This window comes from Oncorhynchus gorbuscha, linkage group LG08 (assembly GCF_021184085.1).
Source record: "Oncorhynchus gorbuscha isolate QuinsamMale2020 ecotype Even-year linkage group LG08, OgorEven_v1.0, whole genome shotgun sequence".
NCBI lineage: Eukaryota > Metazoa > Chordata > Actinopteri > Salmoniformes > Salmonidae > Oncorhynchus > Oncorhynchus gorbuscha.
This window is the reverse complement of record NC_060180.1, coordinates 75,531,167-75,550,854: the sequence shown is the minus strand read 5'-3', so window position 1 is coordinate 75,550,854 and position 19,688 is coordinate 75,531,167. Positions and strand designations below refer to the sequence as shown.

Genomic DNA, 19,688 nt, shown 5'->3' with positions numbered 1-19,688 from the left:
GAGGAGGTGGGGAGGGATAAGAGACGGGAGGGAGTGGGAGTCAGTGAGTGTGTCTAGCAGGACTACTTGTTACAGGGTAACCTACTGGTTAGTAGTAGTCTACTACGCGAGTTACATCAACCAGAAAAATTCAAGTGAGAACATTACACAGTAAAATACATCCATTATACTCAGTCATTACTGTCACTTTATAGGTGAGAGAGGAAGTTAATCTTCTCCAGATTCATGATACATTTTGTAATCCTCATCTGTATACTTTCAAAATAATCAATAATCAAAATAATCAATAGATTAAGACAGAAAGAAAGAAAAGGTGATTAAGAAAGAAAGTGACCTGATCATGGTCGATATCTCCTGCTTCTCCTGTAATGACAATCCTCTTCTCTATCCTGGTCTCAGAGATCCCTCCTTTCACAGTCTGACAGCAGAACGGATTGATAGAGGGGCAGAACGTTACGAAGGGATTGATAGAGGGGATAGAAGGTTACGAAGGGATTGATAGAGGGGATAGAAGGTTACGAAGGGATTGATAGAGGGCAGAACGTTACGAAGGGATTGATAGAGGGGACAGAAGGTTACGAAGGGATTGATAGAGGGGATAGAAGGTTACGAAGGGATTGATAGAGGGGACAGAACGTTACGAAGGGATTGATAGAGGGGACAGAACGTTACGAAGGGATTGATAGAGGACAGACCGTTACGAAGGGATTGATAGAGGGGACAGAACGTTACGAAGGGATTGATAGAGGGGACAGAACGTTACGAAGGGATTGATAGAGGGGACAGAACGTTACGGAGGGATTGATAGAGGGGACAGAACGTTACGAAGGGATTGATAGAGGGGACAGAACGTTACGGGATTGATAGAGGGGACAGAACGATACGAAGGGATTGATAGAGGGGACAGAACGTTACGAAGGGATTGATAGAGGGGACAGACCGTTACGAAGGGATTGATATGGGTTATGGTTAGAGACTCAGTGGTAATTAGTTTATAATGGGTTATGGTTAGAGACTCAGTGGTAATTAGTTTATAATGGGTTATGGTTAGAGACTCAGAGGTCAAAAAGGGTCAGCTGATGAAATGACCCCTGACCTTAGTGATGTGCGTGGTCGTGGTGGTGCTGGTGGTCTCCGAGGTGACGGTCTGTGCGCTCATCAGAACGCCGGGTTCCACGTCGCCATTGTAGTCACCCTGTCAGAAGTCACGTGACAAAACTGAAAATGAGTGGAAAGGAAAGGGAGGGACTACCTGAACAAGGAAGAAACTCTCACTGTTGCTTTCCCTTTCTCTTCTTCTTCTTCTTACGTCGCTGCCCTAATGAACGCACCTCTGAAGACTCGTACGTGATGGTTTTAGTCTCCGTGTGGACGACAGGTACCTCCTTGGTGGTCGACTCCACTGCTGGCACAGCCTCGGGTTTCTGGGAGATAACGGGAACAGCGGGAGAAGACATGAGAAGGAATGACAGGGGAACACAGGAAGGCAGAACCCTCAACATTAATGGCTCTTCTGAGTAGTGTCAATACTCGACAGTTCCATCTGCCATTTAGGAACGTGTGTGTGTGTGTGTGTGTTTTGCTAACAAACACAATGGAATAAGGACAAACGCAATGGAATAAGGACAAACGCAATGGAATAAGGACAAACGCAATGGAATAAGGACAAACGCAATGGAATAAGGACAAACGCAATGGAATAAGGACAAACGCAATGGAATAAGGACAAACGCAATGGAATAAGGACAAACGCAATGGAATAAGGACAAACGCAATGGAATAAGGACAAACAAATGGAATAAGGACAAACAATGGAATAAGGACAAACGCAATGGAATAAGGACAAACGCAATGGAATAAGGACAAACGCAATGGAATAAGGACAAACACAATGGAATAAGGACAAACACAATGGAATAAGGACAAACACAATGGAATAAGGACAAACACAATGGAATAAGGACAAACACAATGGAATAAGGACAAACACAATGGAATAAGGACAAACACAATGGAATAAGGACAAACACAATGGAATAAGGACAAACACAATGGAATAAGGACAAACACAATGGAATAAGGACAAACACAATGGAATAAGGACAAACACAATGGAATAAGGACAAACACAATGGAATAAGGACAAACACAATGGAATAAGGACAAACACAATGGAATAAGGACAAACACAATGGAATAAGGACAAACACAATGGAATAAGGACAAACACAATGGAATAAGGACAAACACAATGGAATAAGGACAAACACAATGGAATAAGGACAAACACATGCCAGAATGGAGTACCTGAACAGAGAACAACACCGTGAGTTAAACCAATAACACACATAATACCCCTAGTCAGAGGAAGTAAAGTACAACCTATCAAATGTCCCTATGAGAAAACACCGGAGTTAACCAATAACACACATAATACCCCTAGTCAGAGGAAGTAAAGTACAACCTATCAAATGTCCCTATGGAAACGGCCCTAACCAATAACACACATAATACCCCTAGTCAGAGGAAGTAAAGTACAACCTATCAAATGTCCCTATGGAAACGGCCCTAACCAATAACACACATAATACCCCTAGTCAGAGGAAGTAAAGTACAACCTATCAAACGTCCCTATGGAAACGGTCCTATAGAAATGTCCCTATGGAAACGGCCCTATAGATATGTCCCTATGGAAACGTCCCTATGGAAATGTCCCTATGGAAACGTCCCCATAGAAATGTCCCTATGGAAACGGCCCTATAGATACGTCCCTATGGAAACGGCCCTATGGAAACGGCCCTATGATATGTCCCTATGGAAACGTCCCTATGGAAACGTCCCTATAGATATGTCCCTATGGAAACGGCCCTATGGATATGTCCCTATGGAAACGTCCCTATGGAAATGTCCCTATGGAAACGGCCCTATGGAAACGTCCCTATGGATATGTCCCTATAGAAACGTCCATATGGAAACGTCCCTATAGATATGTCCCTATGGAAACGTCCCTATAGATATGTCCCTATGGAAACGTCCCTATAGATATGTCCCTATGGAAACGTCCCTATAGATACGTCCCTATAGATATGTCCCTATGGAAACGGCCCTATAGATATGTCCCTATGGAAACGTCCCTATAGATATGTCCCTATGGAAACGTCCCTATGGAAACGGTGCTATGGAAACGTCCCTATAGATATGTCCCTATGGAAACGGCCCTATGGAAACGGCCCTATAGATATGTCCCTATGGAAACGGTCCTATGGAAACGGTCCTATAGATATGTCCCTATGGAAACGGTCCTATGGAAACGTCCCTATGGAAACGGCCCTATGGAAACGGCCCTATGGAAACGGTCCTATGGAAACGGTCAATGCAAATCGCAAAAGTTTCATCAAGTGTTAATTAGGTTTCCTGATCTGTTCAATCTCCTTGATTATTAATGGGAGAGAATGAGGGTCCAGGCTGGAGACCGTGGTGATGTTAGAGTCCCAGGCAGAGGACACCGACCCTGGAAGTGGACTGGACCCTGTGAAGTGGACATGGACCCTTATCTGTCTTGACCCTGAGGGGCCAGGCTGGAAGTGGACATGGGTGAAGTGGACTTGTCTTCTAGACCCTGTGAAGTGGACATGTCTTCTAGACCCTGTGAAGTGGACCTGTCTTCTAGACCCTGTGAAGTGGACCTGTCTTCTAGACCCTGTGAAGTGGACATGTCTATCATGTCTAGACCCTGTGAAGTGGACATGTCTATCATTCTAGACCCTGTGAAGTGGACATGTCTGTCTAAGTGGACTGTCTACTAGACCCTGTGAAGTGGACCTGTCTACTAGACCCTGTGAAGTGGACCTGTCTTCTAGACCCTGTGAAGTGGACCTGTCTTCTAGACCCTGTGAAGTGAACCTGTCTTCTAGACCCTGTGAAGTGGACCTGTCTTCTAGACCCTGTGAAGTGGACCTGTCTTCTAGACCCTGTGAAGTGGACCTGTCTTCTAGACCCTGTGAAGTGAACATGTCTTCTAGACCCTGTGAAGTGGACCTGTCTTCTAGACCCTGTGAAGTGGACATGTCTTCTAGACCCTGTGAAGTGGACATGTCTTCTAGACCCTGTGAAGTGGACATGTCTTCTAGACCCTGTGAAGTGGACATGTCTTCTAGACCCTGTGAAGTGGACATGTCTTCTAGACCCTGTGAAGTGGACATGTCTTCTAGACCCTGTGAAGTGGACATGTCTTCTAGACCCTGTGAAGTGGACATGTCTTCTAGACCCTCTGAAGTGGACATGTCTTCTAGACCCTGTGAAGTGGACATGTCTTCTAGACCCTGTGAAGTGGACATGTCTTCTAGACCCTGTGAAGTGGACATGTCTTCTAGACCCTGTGAAGTGGACATGTCTTCTAGACCCTGTGAAGTGGACATGTCTTCTAGACCCTGTGAAGTGGACATGTCTTCTAGACCCTGTGAAGTGGACATGTCTTCTAGACCCTGTGAAGTGGACATGTCTTCTAGACCCTGTGAAGTGGACATGTCTTCTAGACCCTATTGAAGTGGACATGAAGTGGACATGTCTTCTAGACCCTGTGAAGTGGACATGTCTTCTAGACCATGTCTGACCCTGAAGTGGACATGTCTTCTAGACCCTCTGAAGTGGACATGTCTTCTAGACCCTCTGAAGTGGACATGTCTTCTAGACCCTCTGAAGTGGACATGTCTTCTAGACCCTCTGAAGTGGACATGTCTTCTAGACCCTCTGAAGTGGACATGTCTTCTAGACCCTCTGAAGTGGACATGTCTTCTAGACCCTCTGAAGTGGACATGTCTTCTAGACCCTCTGAAGTGGACATGTCTTCTAGACCCTCTGAAGTGGACATGTCTTCTAGACCCTCTGAAGTGGACATGTCTTCTAGACCCTCTACAGTCAGTTCTGGCACTACATATGTAATGACAGCTGGTTCTGGTCAGGACCTCTACAGTCAGTTCTGGTAGCACCTCTACAGTCAGTTCTGGTAGCACCTCTACAGTCAGTTCTGGTAGCACCTCTACAGTCAGTTCTGGTAGCACCTCTACAGTCAGTTCTGGTAGCACCTCTACAGTCAGTTCTGGCACTACAGTAATGACAGTTCTGGTAGCACCTCTACAGTCAGTTCTGGCTGGGTCTCGGCAGTCATTACTGGTTCTAGATCAGCGTCTACTGTGAGAGGTTCTGGGTGCAAGCCTGCAGCCTGTGTTTCTTCAGGGACTACTGGCTCTAGTTGTGGTTCTGCAGAATCAGTAGGGCAGAGGCTCACCGTAGGTCCTGTAGACTGTGCTGTCTCAGCAATCCCCTGGCTCCCTCCTATCTCCTCCTCCTCCTCTTCAGCCGGGCTCTGTCAGGGACAAGAGAGACGTCATGATCCTTGACCTCTGGTAGAATAGCTGACCTTATAGTAAAAATATAGGCTTACAAACATTGACAGAGAGACAGACACCACAAAAGGTAGTCGATTGACAGACCAGTTAACAGGGAGAAATATTCCAGCACAACGTATTCCAGTTTTGTAACATTTAACAGAGCCTTCAGTGAATTTAAAAACGGACTAAATAATGTTGTTCGGGAAATCCGACACAACATGACTGCTGTGACTGACGCTTCCATGACGACCAGAGCAGCGGTCACCTTGGTTACAGAGGACGGGACCCATCCCAGTGATGACTGTTGGCCAGGGCAGGGAGAGAGAAGGAGAGAGAAGGAGAGTCAAATCTAACACAGAGAATACTTCAGGAGGATGCAACGTTACGGCGCGTTGCAGACAGGAAGGGGACAGGGCCTAATACAACGTAGACTCATACAATGTTTCTGGTGGCAGAGTGAGAGAAGATGCAGCGAATGGCAAGATACTGAGTAATGATGTCACTGCCAATGACCAATGACCGAGCTGGAGGAAATAAAATGGGGCTGAGCAGCAAAACAGTCATCATAAAAAAAGCCTTTTAGCGGCCCACCTGAGGAGCTGGGAGCTGCCCACCTGAGGAGCTGGGAGCTGCCCACCCGAGGAGCTGGGAGCTGCCCACCCGAGGAGCTGGGAGCTGCCCACCCGAGGAGCTGGGAGCTGCCCACCCGAGGAGCTGGGAGCTGCCCACCCGAGGAGCTGCCCACCCGAGGAGCTGGGAGCTGCCCACCCGAGGAGCTGGGAGCTGCCCACCCGAGGAGCTGCCCACCCGAGGAGCTGCCCACCCGAGGAGCTGGGAGCTGCCCACCCGAGGAGCTGGGAGCTGCCCACCCGAGGAGCTGGGAGCTGCCCACCCGAGGAGCTGGGAGCTGCCCACCCGAGGAGCTGGGAGCTGCCCACCCGAGGAGCTGGGCTGCCCAGCTGCCCCCACCCGAGGAGCTGGGAGCTGCCCACCCGAGGAGCTGCTGGGAGCTGCCCACCCGAGGAGCTGGTAGCTGCCCACCCGAGGAGCTGGTAGCTGCCCACCCGAGGAGCTGGTAGCTGCCCACCCGAGGAGCTGCCCACCCGAGGAGCTGGTAGCTGCCCACCCGAGGAGCTGCCCACCCGAGGAGCTGCCCACCCGAGGAGCTGCCCACCCGAGGAGCTGCCCACCCGAGGAGCTGCCCACCCGAGGAGCTGCCCACCCGAGGAGCTGCCCACCCGAGGAGCTGCCCACCTGAGGAGATGCCCACCCGAGGAGATGCCCACCCGAGGAGCTGGGAGCTGCCCACCCGAGGAGCTGCCCACCTGAGGAGCTGCCCACCTGAGGAGCTGCCCACCTGAGGAGCTGCCCACCTGAGGAGCTGCCCACCTGAGGAGCTGCCCACCTGAGGAGATGCCCACCTGAGGAGCTGCAAGATACATTAAGCTTTGGAGCCATATGTCAAAATGAAGCAAAGCTTTGAGAGCAACAAAAAGCCTGAAGTGGGCAGATGGAAGGGGATATCTACAGAAAGCTGGTTTGGTAGTGGAGCCATGCAGGACACAGGGTTACTGTACGTCTCAGTAATACTGGTTGGAGCACCGCTGGAGGGGTGGAGGGCAGCAGCGAGGTACAGTAGGACATGTGAAGGAGGAAGCCTCACATGCAGCTTGTATTGTTTTATATACAGTACCACGGCAAGAGATCCAGGTGACGGTTTGGTGGCAAATTGACCGTCGGGGAAGGCCCACTGTGATAGGTCGCTCACAGCTTCATCCAGGCCGCACGATTCCTCTCTCTTTGGCGGTGCATCCTGGGTAATCAGCTCCGTCACCTTCTCATGTGACACGGTGGTGAACTCTGACCTTTCAACTGTCTCAGACTGAGCCTCAGTCTTCTGCAGTGAGTTAACGGCACTCATTTCTTCATCAGTTTCAGTCTGGCTTAAGTTGAGAGATCTCTCTCTCTTGTTGCTGGTCTCCTTAGACATGGCCTCAGCATCTACCTCACCACCGGTCTCATCTTCATTCGTGTCGAGTATGGCATATTTCTCCTTAGATCTGGTGAGAGGATCTCCATCTAGCTCGTCATCTTCACCTTCCTTAACGCTTGCTGAAGTCCCGCCTCCTTTCTCCTGGTTGATCTTGGTAACGTCTCTGCCGGCGTCCATTTTGTCTTCAGACTCCATCTCCCTCAGGATGATGAGTGTTCCTCTCTTGTCCAAGATGGCTGTCGAGACTTCCTGTCTGACTGTCCCTGGACTTATCTTCAGCTCTGGAGATACTAGGAACTTCTCTTCCTCTCCGTCCGTCTCTCTGTCCGTCCAGTCACTGGTGACGTCTTCTAAGGTGTCAGTTACAGTCATCAGACCACACCCCTGTGCTCCTGCAGTCCCCGCCCCCACATCACTAGAGTTCACCATGCCTGCAGCCTACAGGAAGAGACTTAGCTTACAGTGACACACACAGAGAGATACACACAGACACAGATGAAGACACATACAGACAGACACACACACTAAGGAGAGACTTAGCTTACAGTGACCAGACAGACACACAGAGAGATACACAGACACAAACACACAATGGATGTCTTGCCTCAATGCCATTGGCTTGTACCTCCTGCTTCATTTCTTCCTCAGCAGCAGGAACTTCCTCTGTCTCCTACGGAGAAAACACAGTACATTACAGCAGGAACTTCCTCTGTCTCCTACAGAGACAACACAGTACATTACAGCAGGAACTTCCTCTGTCTCCTACGGAGAAAACACAGTACATTACAGCAGGAACTTCCTCTGTCTCCTACAGAGACAACACAGTACATTACAGCAGGAACTTCCTCTGTCTCCTACAGAGAACACAGTATATTACAGCAGGAACTTCCTCTGTCTCCTACAGAGACAACACAGTACATTACAGCAGGAACTTCCTCTGTCTCCTACGGAGACAACACAGTATATTACAGCAGGAACTTCCTCTGTCTCCTACAGAGAAAACACAGTTCTATATTATATATTACAGCAGGAACTTTCTCTGTCTCCTACAGAGACAACACAGTTCTATGTCATATAGTGTCCATGTTCTGTGATTGTCCAGATTCTTCTCTAGCGCATAAGACAGTGTCCACATGCATAGAGTCTGTCCCCGACCGACCACGTGGGAAAGAAAACCTTGTGCCCCATCCATGCAGTTAGCTCGTCCACCCTGCAGCTTACGCACAGATGTGGTCAGAGCAGTTGAGTCTCTTCGCTCACCTAAGACCCCCTCAGTGTATCCATGCAGTGTACCCATGCAGTTAGCTAGCATGTATTCTAGTACTCCCTAGGTTCCTGGTTCTTACGGAGTCCTGTGGGCTGTTTAGTGGCTCTATCATGGGTGCCTCCTCCACTCCCTCGCTGTGGGAGCGCGCCGGAGGAGACGAGGACAGTCTCTTCTCCCACTCCGTCAGTCCCAGGGATTCAGCGCCACCTGACGTCTCCAGGAAGGAGCGCTTCAGTTCACTGACGTCCCGCTGACGTTTCACCAGCTCCTCCGACGCCTCTGTGTTCTGAACCACCAATCAGGAGCAGGATAGAAGGACGTCAGGTGCTGATCGACTAATCACCAAGCAGGATACAAGCAGGCTAAGCAGGAAGTAAGGTAGGCAACTAGGCAGGCAGTACGAGGGTCGGGAGAGAAGCCATGCGTGGTGTTTTGTATTTCATATGATGGTAGCTTTGATTCCCTCCAAGGCTAAGCCCCAGGCAGGAGTATCCCAGGGCCGTGAGGATGATTCCCTCCAAGGCTAAGCCCCAGGCAGGAGTATCCCAGGGCCGTGAGGATGATTCCCTCCAAGGCTAAGCCCCAGGCAGGAGTATCCCAGGGCCGTGAGGATGATTCCCTCCAAGGCTAAGCCCCAGGCAGGAGTATCCCAGGGCCGTGAGGATGATTCCCTCAAGGCTAAGCCCCAGGCAGGAGTATCCCAGGGCCGTGAGGATGATTCCCTCCAAGGCTAAGCCCCAGGCAGGAGTATCCCAGGGCCGTGATTCCCTCCAAGGCTAAGCCCCAGGCAGGAGTATCCCAGGGCCGTGAGGATGATTCCCTCCAAGGCTAAGCCCCAGGCAGGAGTATCCCAGGGCCGTGAGGATGATTCCCTCCAAGGCTAAGCCCCAGGCAGGAGTATCCCAGGGCCGTGAGGATGATTCCCTCCAAGGCTAAGCCCCAAGCAGGAGTATCCCAGGGCCGTGAGGATGATTCCCTCCAAGGCTAAGCCCCAGGCAGGAGTATCCCAGGGCCGTGAGGATGATTCCCTCCAAGGCTAAGCCCCAGGCAGGAGTATCCCAGGGCCGTGAGGATGATTTCCTCCAAGGCTAAGCCCCAGGCAGGAGTATCCCAGGGCCGTGAGGATGATTCCCTCCAAGGCTAAGCCCCAGGCATGAGTATCCCAGGTCTGTGAGGAACTGATAAATGACTCTGGAGGCTCAGCACAGACAGCAGGCACAGTAGCATGACTAGACCAGAATGGGATAAACCAAAGTAACAAGAGTAGGTCCTTGCGTCTCAAACGGCACCCTAATTCCCTTTATAGTGCACTACTTTTGACCAGGGATCTGATCTAAAGTAGTGCACTATATATAGGGAATAGGGTGCCAAATTGGAACGCACCCCAGGATGACGAATGAGGATGCATTGCAGCATGGCTTCAGAACAACACTCCCACTTCTCGCTAGGGTTTTTTAGGGTTTAGGGTTTTAGGGTTTAGGGTTTTAGGGTTTAGGGTTTTAGGGTTTAGGGTTTTAGGGTTAGAGGATTCAACATTCAGTCCTATCTATCGCTACACAGAGTTAAGAGTATTTCACACAACGATAAGTAGCTTAGGGTTTTAGGGTTTAGTGTTTTAGGCACTAGAGCTGTACCAAGCCGATAAGGTGAGTATCAACACTTCAAAGACCGCAGGATAAGATGCATCCAAATGTCCCAGTAGTATTATTATATATATTATATATAATCAACATGATTTTGTTGATGCAGTCAGTTGATTTTTTTCCACATTTAGGGGGTTCATCACACTAACAGACCTGCATGCGTAATGCACATCATGCTTTTTGCTTTTTCACTAACCTCTAACATGAGATTACTATGCTTGATAAAAACGTTCTCTCCTTTAATTCGCCTTATGAAACTATACTGGAAAGACAAGAGGGGAGAGCATAAGGAATGTAGCGTTTTCACGATATCGTCATTTTGACTTCGATACGAGGTTTAGTATCACGACACTTGATAACAAAACGATCCCACAGGTTTAAAAAATAAATAAATAGAAAAGACAACATAATTGGATGATCCAAGTCCACAACAATGATTAAAACTCACATTATGGGATTAATAAAAAAGTCAATACCTTTAGGTCATTTCGAAACGTGAGACATTTGATAGAACTCGAAAGTAAAACAATTCTGGTGCCCAAAACATTTTAATTTTATATAGTGTGGAGTAAAGACGTTTCGGTGCAATGCTAGAAAAATGAATATCTGAAGGGTTATGCTAGAGTACTACAGTAGAGTACTAGATTAGAGTACTACAGTAGAGTACTAGATGAGAGTACTACAGTAGAGTACTAGATTAGATTACTACAGTAGAGTACTAGATTACTACAGTAGAGTACTACTACAGTAGAGTACTAGATTAGAATACTACAGTAGAGTACTAGATTAGAGTACTACAGTAGAGTACTAGATGAGAGTACTACAGTAGAGTACTAGATTAGATTACTACAGTAGAGTACTAGATTACTACAGTAGAGTACTACTACAGTAGAGTACTAGATTAGAATACTACAGTAGAGTACTAGATTAGAGTACTACAGTAGAGTACTAGATGAGAGTACTACAGTAGAGTACTAGATTAGATTACTACAGTAGAGTACTAGATTACTACAGTAGAGTACTACTACAGTAGAGTACTAGATTAGAATACTACAGTAGAGTACTAGATTAGAGTACTAGATTAGAGTACTAGATTAGATTACTACAGTAGAGTACTAGATTAGATTACTACAATAGAGTACTAGATTAGAGTACTACAGTAGAGTACTACAGTAGAGTACTACAGTAGAGTACTACAGTAGAATACTACAGAGTACAATAGAGTTTTGTTGTGTAAGGCTGTGGTCAATGGTTAGAATCATCAGCATCATGTAATGGAACATACCGGAACATATCAGCCAACAAGGTCGAACAAAATGGCCCCCCAAAAAGAAGCATGAATGTGACGGGCGCTACACTGTATATACAGTGCCTTCAGAAAGTATTCACACCCCTGGACTTATTATGTTGTTCTACAAAAATGGGATTCAAATGCATTTGTCTTTTTTTGTTTTGGTCAACGATCTACAGAAAACACACAATTGGCAAAGTACTGAACCTGGCCGTCCTCTCTCTTCGAGTAGCCTCCCGTAACCGACGACAAGAGTGCACAGGAGCCGGGTTGGGTGCAGGCAGCCATTTGCTCTGACCGACCAATCCTCAAGAATGCTACACGTCTTTCCAGGGAGTTTGTGCGCACACGGACTGGTTCGAGTCCTGAGCCAAGACAAACTAGATGATTTCTGTTTCAGAAATAACTCTTATAACCTTAGCTTAGCTTAGCCATCGTCGTCTCAGTCCTTTTCTTAGACATCTTACACATGGAAGAATAACTCAACTGTTTGTGATCAGAACACTTAGCAACACAATGTCCAGGTTGGTGAGCACGTCCAGGTTGGTGAGCACGTCCAGGTTGGTGAGCACGTCCAGGTTGGTGAGCACGCCCAGGTTGGTGAGCACGTCCAGGTTGGTTGGGGAGCACGTCCAGGTTGGTTGGGGAGCACGTCCAGGTTGGTTGAGGAGCACGTCCAGGTTGGTGAGCACGTCCAGGTTGGGGAGCACGTCCAGGTTGGTGAGTGAGCACGTCCAGGTTGGTGAGTGAGCACGTCCAGGTTGGTGAGCACGCCCAGGTTGGTGTTCACGTCGGTGAGTGAGCACGCCCAGGTTGGTGAGTGAGCACGCCCAGGTTGGTGAGCACGCCCAGGTTGGTGAGCACGCCCAGGTTGGTGAGCACGCCCAGGTTGGTGAGCACGCCCAGGTTGGTGAGCACGCCCAGGTTGGTGAGCACGTCCAGGTTGGTGAGCACGTGAGCACGTCCAGGTTGGTGAGCAAGTCCAGGTTGGTGAGCACGTCCAGGTTGGTGAGCACGCCCAGGTTGGTGAGCACACCCAGGTTAGTGAGCACGTCCAGGTTGGTGAGCACGTCCAGGTTGGTGAGCACACCCAGGTTGGTGAGCACGCCCAGGTTGGTGAGCACGCCCAGGTTGGTGAGCACGCCCAGGTTGGTGAGCACGCCCAGGTTGGTGAGCACACCCAGGTTGGTGAGCACGCCCAGGTTGGTGAGCACGCCCAGGTTGGTGAGCACGTCCAGGTTGGTGAGCACGTCCAGGTTGGTGAGCACGTCCAGGTTGGTGATCACGCTCTACCACTATGGGACAGTTTAGTTTGAGTTTTTACCCATCTACCAATAGGTGCCCTTCTTATACAAACTATTGGAAAACATCCCTGGTCTTTGTGATAGAATCTGTGTTTGAAATTCACTGCTGGACCTGACAGATAATCATGTGTGTGGCGTAGAGAGTCATTAAGAAAATCACGTTAAACACTATTATTGCACACATGATTATTACATGACTTAAGCTACTTTTTGATGAGCAAATAATTAATTTGAAAAAAAAAAAAAAATGAAAAACCTAATTCTACTTTGACATCGTGGGGGGGGTATTTTGTGTGTAAGCCAGTGACAAAAAACCCCCAGACAATATTTAATTCATTTTAAATTCAGGCTGTAACAACAACAAAATGTGTGAAAAAGTCAAGGGTTGTGAATACTTCCTGTGTATAATGTAGCAGAAGGCAGGCTAGACGAGGCAATATACAGGTAGCAGAGACACATACAAACGGAGACCCACATTATCGACACCCTTCATAAAGATAACAAACTGTAATAAAATAAATCATTCAGCTATATTGTATGAAAAAAAAAGAATTAAAATGATTTGACACTATTATAATTGCTCAGATTAAGAGTTTGTTTAAGGCCAAGCACCACGCCCCTCATAGGGTCACGCTGATAAACATCTTGATTCTATGTTTAGCGGAGATCTTGTGTATAAAGTGACGCTAGAGGGCAATAAAAGCATCTTACGACAGTTGTTCTAGAGTGGTCTGAGGAAGAGGTTGGATTTACGAGTGTTTTCAAGAGCAACTTTTGGGAAACAGCTCGTAGACTTAACGATGTTCTAACAATCAACTTATTCTTATCGGCTGGTTTTGGGAAACCGGGCCTTGACGGTAAACCCTGAGTACCTGTGTCCTCATCTCAGAATGATCATCTTCCGGCTCCGACTGACAGCGCAGAGAAAGAAGGAGAAAAAAGGAGGAAGAGAGATGGAGGGGAGGTGAGGGATGGAGGGAGGGAGGTGAGGGATGGAGGGAGGTGAGGGATGAGGGAGGGAGGGAGGTGAGGGATGGAGGGAGGGAGGTGAGGGATGAGGGAGGGAGGTGAGGGATGGAGGTGAGGGATGGAGGGCGATGGAGGGAGGTGAGGGATGAGGGAGGGAGGGAGGTGAGGGATGGAGGTGAGGGATGGAGGTGAGGGATGGAGGGATGAGAGAGGGAGGTGAGGGATGGAGGGAGGTGAGGGATGGAGGGAGGTGAGGGATGGAGGGAGGTGAGGGATGGAGGGAGGTGAGGGAAGTGAGGGATGGAGGGAGGTGAGGGATGGAGGGAGGTGAGGGATGGAGGGAGGTGAGGGATGGAGGGAGAGAGAGAGACAGGTACAGTACAGAATCAGGAAACCTGAGATTAAGTCCTGAGTGAAAGTCCTTCACATAAATATACTAATAACATGCACACATAAAACCCCACAATATATTTGCTACATAGCAGAACTTTTGCTTCAGAAAAATTCACTATTCAGGGAAATAATCAGGCATCCCCCAAGAACTCAACCATGGTGAATACTGCAAAATAATCAGAATCTATTAAGAATTAAACCATGGTGAAATTCTCTCCCTCAACGATGGATACACTTGGGAGTCTTCCATGCTTCCAGACTCCCGAGAGAGCTGTTCTCCTGGATGCATCTACCAACCTCAGTGGCCGTAGTTTCCCCGTCAAAGGCAAAGTCAGTTTGCTCGCTGTCCGTCTGGTATGTAGGAAAACAAAACGGAACCGTTTCCGATCAGTAAGCAGGGAACGAGAGAAGAGAGTTCAAACGTTCAACAGAAACGTTGTTAATATATAATATAATTTAATAACAGGTAACAATCACAAAGAGAGAGGATGGAGCAGCCTTGGGGAAATGAGGTTGTTTTAAAAAGCAAAACATCACAGTTGCTAAAAGATAAAACAACGGCGAGGCAGAGAAGAGAAAAGCAACAGAAGAAAACAGAGTTAACAAGCAGACAAACCTTACGGGTTTAAGGCCACTTCGGTCAAATTCAATAATTATGTTCCGTAATAAAATGTTGTTTTTTTGTTGCTTGATTTTATTTGGAAAGCAATACTTCGTTTCAGTTGGATTTATTTAGCCCATAAGTTAGCTGGGTAAGTGTATAATTTATAAAACAAAACTATTCCTTTTTTCTCCTTCAAAAGCCTTCAATGGACCTGGTGTTAAAAAGGGGTCAGACTTTCAGGTCTCCTCTTAGCATCCATGTGCAAGATGATTCTATAGGGATGTAATGGGTATGGAGGTGACTTATCAGTCTCTCTGCATTAGTTAGATGATTCTATAGGGATGTAATGGGTACGGAGGGGACTTATCAGTCTCTCTGCATTAGTTAGATGATTCTATAGGGATGTAATGGGTATGGAGGGGACTTATCAGTCTCTCTGCATTAGTTAGATGATTCTATAGGGATGTAATGGGTACGGAGGGGACTTATCAGTCTCTCTGCATTAGTTAGATGATTCTATAGGGATGTAATGGGTATGGAGGGGACTTATCAGTCTCTCTGCATTAGTTAGATGATTCTATAGGGATGTAATGGGTATGGAGGGGACTTATCAGTCTCTCTGCATTAGTGGAACTAGATCTATACTGGACTCCAGTCCATTCTGTCTAAACTAGATCTATACGGGACTCCAGTCCATTCTGTATGAACTAGATCTATACTGGACTCCATTCTGTATGAACTAGATCTATACTGGACTCCAGTCCATTCTGTATGAACTAGATCTATACGGGAATCCAGTCCATTCTGTATGAACTAGATCTATACTGGACTCCATTCTGTATAAACTAGATCTATACTGGACTCCATTCTGTATAAACTAGATCTATACTGGACTCCATTCTGTATAAACTAGATCTATACTGGACTCCAGTCCATTCTGTATGAACTAGATCTATACGGGACTCCATTCTGTATAAACTAGATCTATACGGGACTCCAGTCCATTCTGTATAAACTAGATCTATACGGGACTCCATTCTGTATAAACTAGATGTATACGGGACTCCAGTCCATTCTGTATAAACTAGATCTATACGGGACTCCAGTCCATTCTGTATGAACTAGATCTATACGGGACTCCAGTCCATTCTGTATGAACTAGATCTATACGGAACTCCATTCTGTATAAACTAGATCTATACGGGACTCCATTCTGTATAAACTAGATCTATACGGGACTCCATTCTGTATAAACTAGATCTATACGGGACTCCATTCTGTATAAACTAGATCTATACTGGACTCCATTCTGTATAAACTAGATCTATACGGGACTCCAGTCCATTCTGTATAAACTAGATCTATACGGGACTCCAGTCCATTCTGTATGAACTAGATCTATACGGGACTCCAGTCCATTCTGTATGAACTAGATCTATACGGGACTCCAGTCCATTCTGTATGAACTAGATCTATACGGGACTCCAGTCCATTCTGTATAAACTAGATCTATACGGAACTCCAGTCCATTCATTTACATTTACATTTAAGTCATTTAGCAGACGCTCTTATCCAGAGCGACTTACAAATTGGTGCATTCACCTTATGACATCCATTCTGTATGAACTAGATCTATACGGGACTCCAGTCCATTCTGTATGAACTAGATCTATACGGGACTCCATTCTGTAGCTCAGTTGGTAGAGCATGGCGCTTGTAACGCCAGGGTAGTGGGTTCGATTCCCGGGACCCATATGTAGAATGTATGCACACATGACTGTAAGTCGCTTTGGATAAAAGCGTCTGCTAAATGGCATATATTATTATTATTATAAACTAGATCTATATGGGACTCCATTCTGTATAACCTAGATGTATACGGGACTCCATTCTGTATAAACTAGATCTATACGGGACTCCAGTCCATTCTGTATAAACTAGATCTATACGGGACTCCAGTCCATTCTGTATGAACTAGATCTATACGGGACTCCAGTCCATTCTGTATGAACTAGATCTATACGGGACTCCAGTCCATTCTGTATGAACTAGATCTATACGGGACTCCATTCTGTATAAACTAGATCTATACGGGACTCCAGTCCATTCTGTATGAACTAGATCTATACGGGACTCCAGTCCATTCTGTATGAACTAGATCTATACAGAACTCCATTCTGTATAAACTAGATCTATACGGGACTCCATTCTGTATAAACTAGATCTATACGGGACTCCATTCTGTATAAACTAGATCTATATGGGACTCCATTCTGTATGAACTAGATCTATACGGGACTCCATTCTGTATGAACTAGATCTATACGGGACTCCAGTCCATTCTGTATGAACTAGATCTATACGGGACTCCAGTCCATTCTGTATGAACTAGATCTATACGGGACTCCAGTCCATTCTGTATGAACTAGATCTATACGGGACTCCAGTCCATTCTGTATGAACTAGATCTATACGGGACTCCATTCTGTATAAACTAGATCTATACGGGACTCCATTCTGTATAACCTAGATCTATACGGGACTCCAGTCCATTCTGTATAAACTAGATCTATACGGGACTCCATTCTGTATGAACTAGATCTATACGGGACTCCATTCTGTATAAACTAGATGTAAGTCGCTCTGGATAAGAGCGTCTGCTAAATGACTTAAATGTAAATGTAAATCTATACGGGACTCCAGTCCATTCTGTATAAACTAGATCTATACGGGACTCCAGTCCATTCTGTATAAACTAGATCTATACGGGACTCCATTCTGTATAAACTAGATCTATATGGGACTCCATTCTGTATGAACTAGATCTATACGGGACTCCATTCTGTATAACCTAGATCTATACGGGACTCCAGTCCATTCTGTATAAACTAGATCTATACGGGACTCCAGTCCATTCTGTATAAACTAGATCTATACGAGACTCCAGTCCATTCTGTATAAACTAGATCTATACGGGACTCCATTCTGTATAAACTAGATCTATACGGGACTCCATTCTGTATGAACTAGATCTATACGGGACTCCATTCTGTATAAACTAGATCTATACGGGACTCCATTCTGTATAAACTAGATCTATATGGGACTCCAGTCCATTCTGTATAAACTAGATCTATACGGGACTCCATTCTGTATAACCTAGATCTATACGGGACTCCAGTCCATTCTGTATGAACTACAGTGTTACGCATCAGAGGCTTGCATCATAGCAGCTCTGGTCTTGCTAAATGCTTCCTGTTTCACTGTGTGTGTGTGTGTGTGTGTCATCTAGCTAGAGGTAAATGCAGAGAAACTGACTGAGTGGAACAGTGTGTCTGTATGCATCTAGTCTAAAGCAGCCACAGTGTACGGCCGTGAATGAAGATGACACGAGATGGGGGGGTGAAGCATCATACCCCCTAAATCCACCCTCAAACTGACAAAGGTCCCCGCTGTGGTAAATCAGCCATCACGCCAAACTACATCGGAGTTTACCTTCATATTAGAAGCTGACATTCTTTAAAAAGAAACAAAAAGAAAAGCCATCCAAACAGGAAATGGTGCAACTCGCATGAACATCTGCGTATGCATTAAGATAATAACATGTGGATCATGTGATGGTGATGTCATGACGATGTCATCAAGAGGCTCTGAAAGTAGGAACACTGACAAGTCTGAAAATGGCACCCTGTTCCCTATTTTTTTTAAATTGATTTTATTTAACCTTTATTTAACTAGGCAAGTCAGTTAAGAACAAATTTCTTATTTTCAATGACGGCCTAGGAACAGTGGGTTTAACTGCCTTGTTCAGGGGCAGAACGACAGATTTGTACCTTGTCAGCTCGGGGGTTTGAACTTGCAACCTTCTTCCGGTTACTAGTCCAACGCTCTAACCACTAGGCTACGCTACCGCCCCTATACAGGGCACTACTTTTAACCAGAGGAATCGGGAATAGGGTGCCATTTTTGGATGTAGCCCAAGTCTGGACAGGACGCAATAAGACTATTCTGTGACCTATACTGAAATAGTATAGTTTAAGGCCTACTGTAAGTAGGACACACCATCTTCATCTTCCTCTTCCTCTGAACAACTGTCATGTTGATGCAGGCCCTGAGCGATGGATGCGGTGAGAGAAGCCGCCTTGGGCTCCAGGTAGCACAGACACAGCGCCAGCGGGAAGGACAGCGTGAGGGCGTAGGGCACCGAGAACGATGTGGACAAGAGGAAGAAGAAGATGAAGAGGAAGCAGGGGATGAGGGAGGGTGACCTGAACGGACGGAAGTGCTGCACGCTCTCAGGGAGGAAGGTGAGCTCCGTGATGTCGGGGAAGGTGAGGTAACCATCCTCGTCTAGGTAAGAGGAGAGGTCGGGGAGGTGCAGGGAGAAGGAGAACAGAGTGCCGCCCCGCCTCCCGTGGGCCTTCAGCTGTTCTAGACGCTGTTTCCGGGCCGACAGGAGTAACACCTGCTCCTCTAGGAGGGCGGCGGCGCGGTCCGCTTTGGCCTGGCGCCGGCGGCACCCCGCAGAGGATTTAACCGGGCTGACGGACGCACAGCGTTTACGGGACGCGTTCTCCCTGCGCCGCCGACGGACCTTAGTGGAGGCCACGGGGGAGGAAGGTAGGGAGAGCTCAGAGCGGAGGGGGTCACGGGAATACAGGCACGGGGAGCGCTGAGGGAGGGAGTGCGGACGGGAGATGGTATGGATGGTGAGTCAAAACATATGAGCAGAATGGACGGGAGATGGTATGGATGGTGAGTCAAAACATATGAGCAGAATGGACGGGAGATGGATGGTGAGTCAAAACATATGAGCAGAATGGACGGGAGATGG

The 19,688-nt window shown here is 47.1% G+C and overlaps 1 pseudogene; it reads right to left on the bottom strand.

Annotated features, from left to right (window-relative positions):
* The window catches only part of LOC124042185, a 97,811-nt pseudogene that overhangs the window by 6,636 nt on the left and 71,487 nt on the right, over positions 1-19,688 (bottom strand).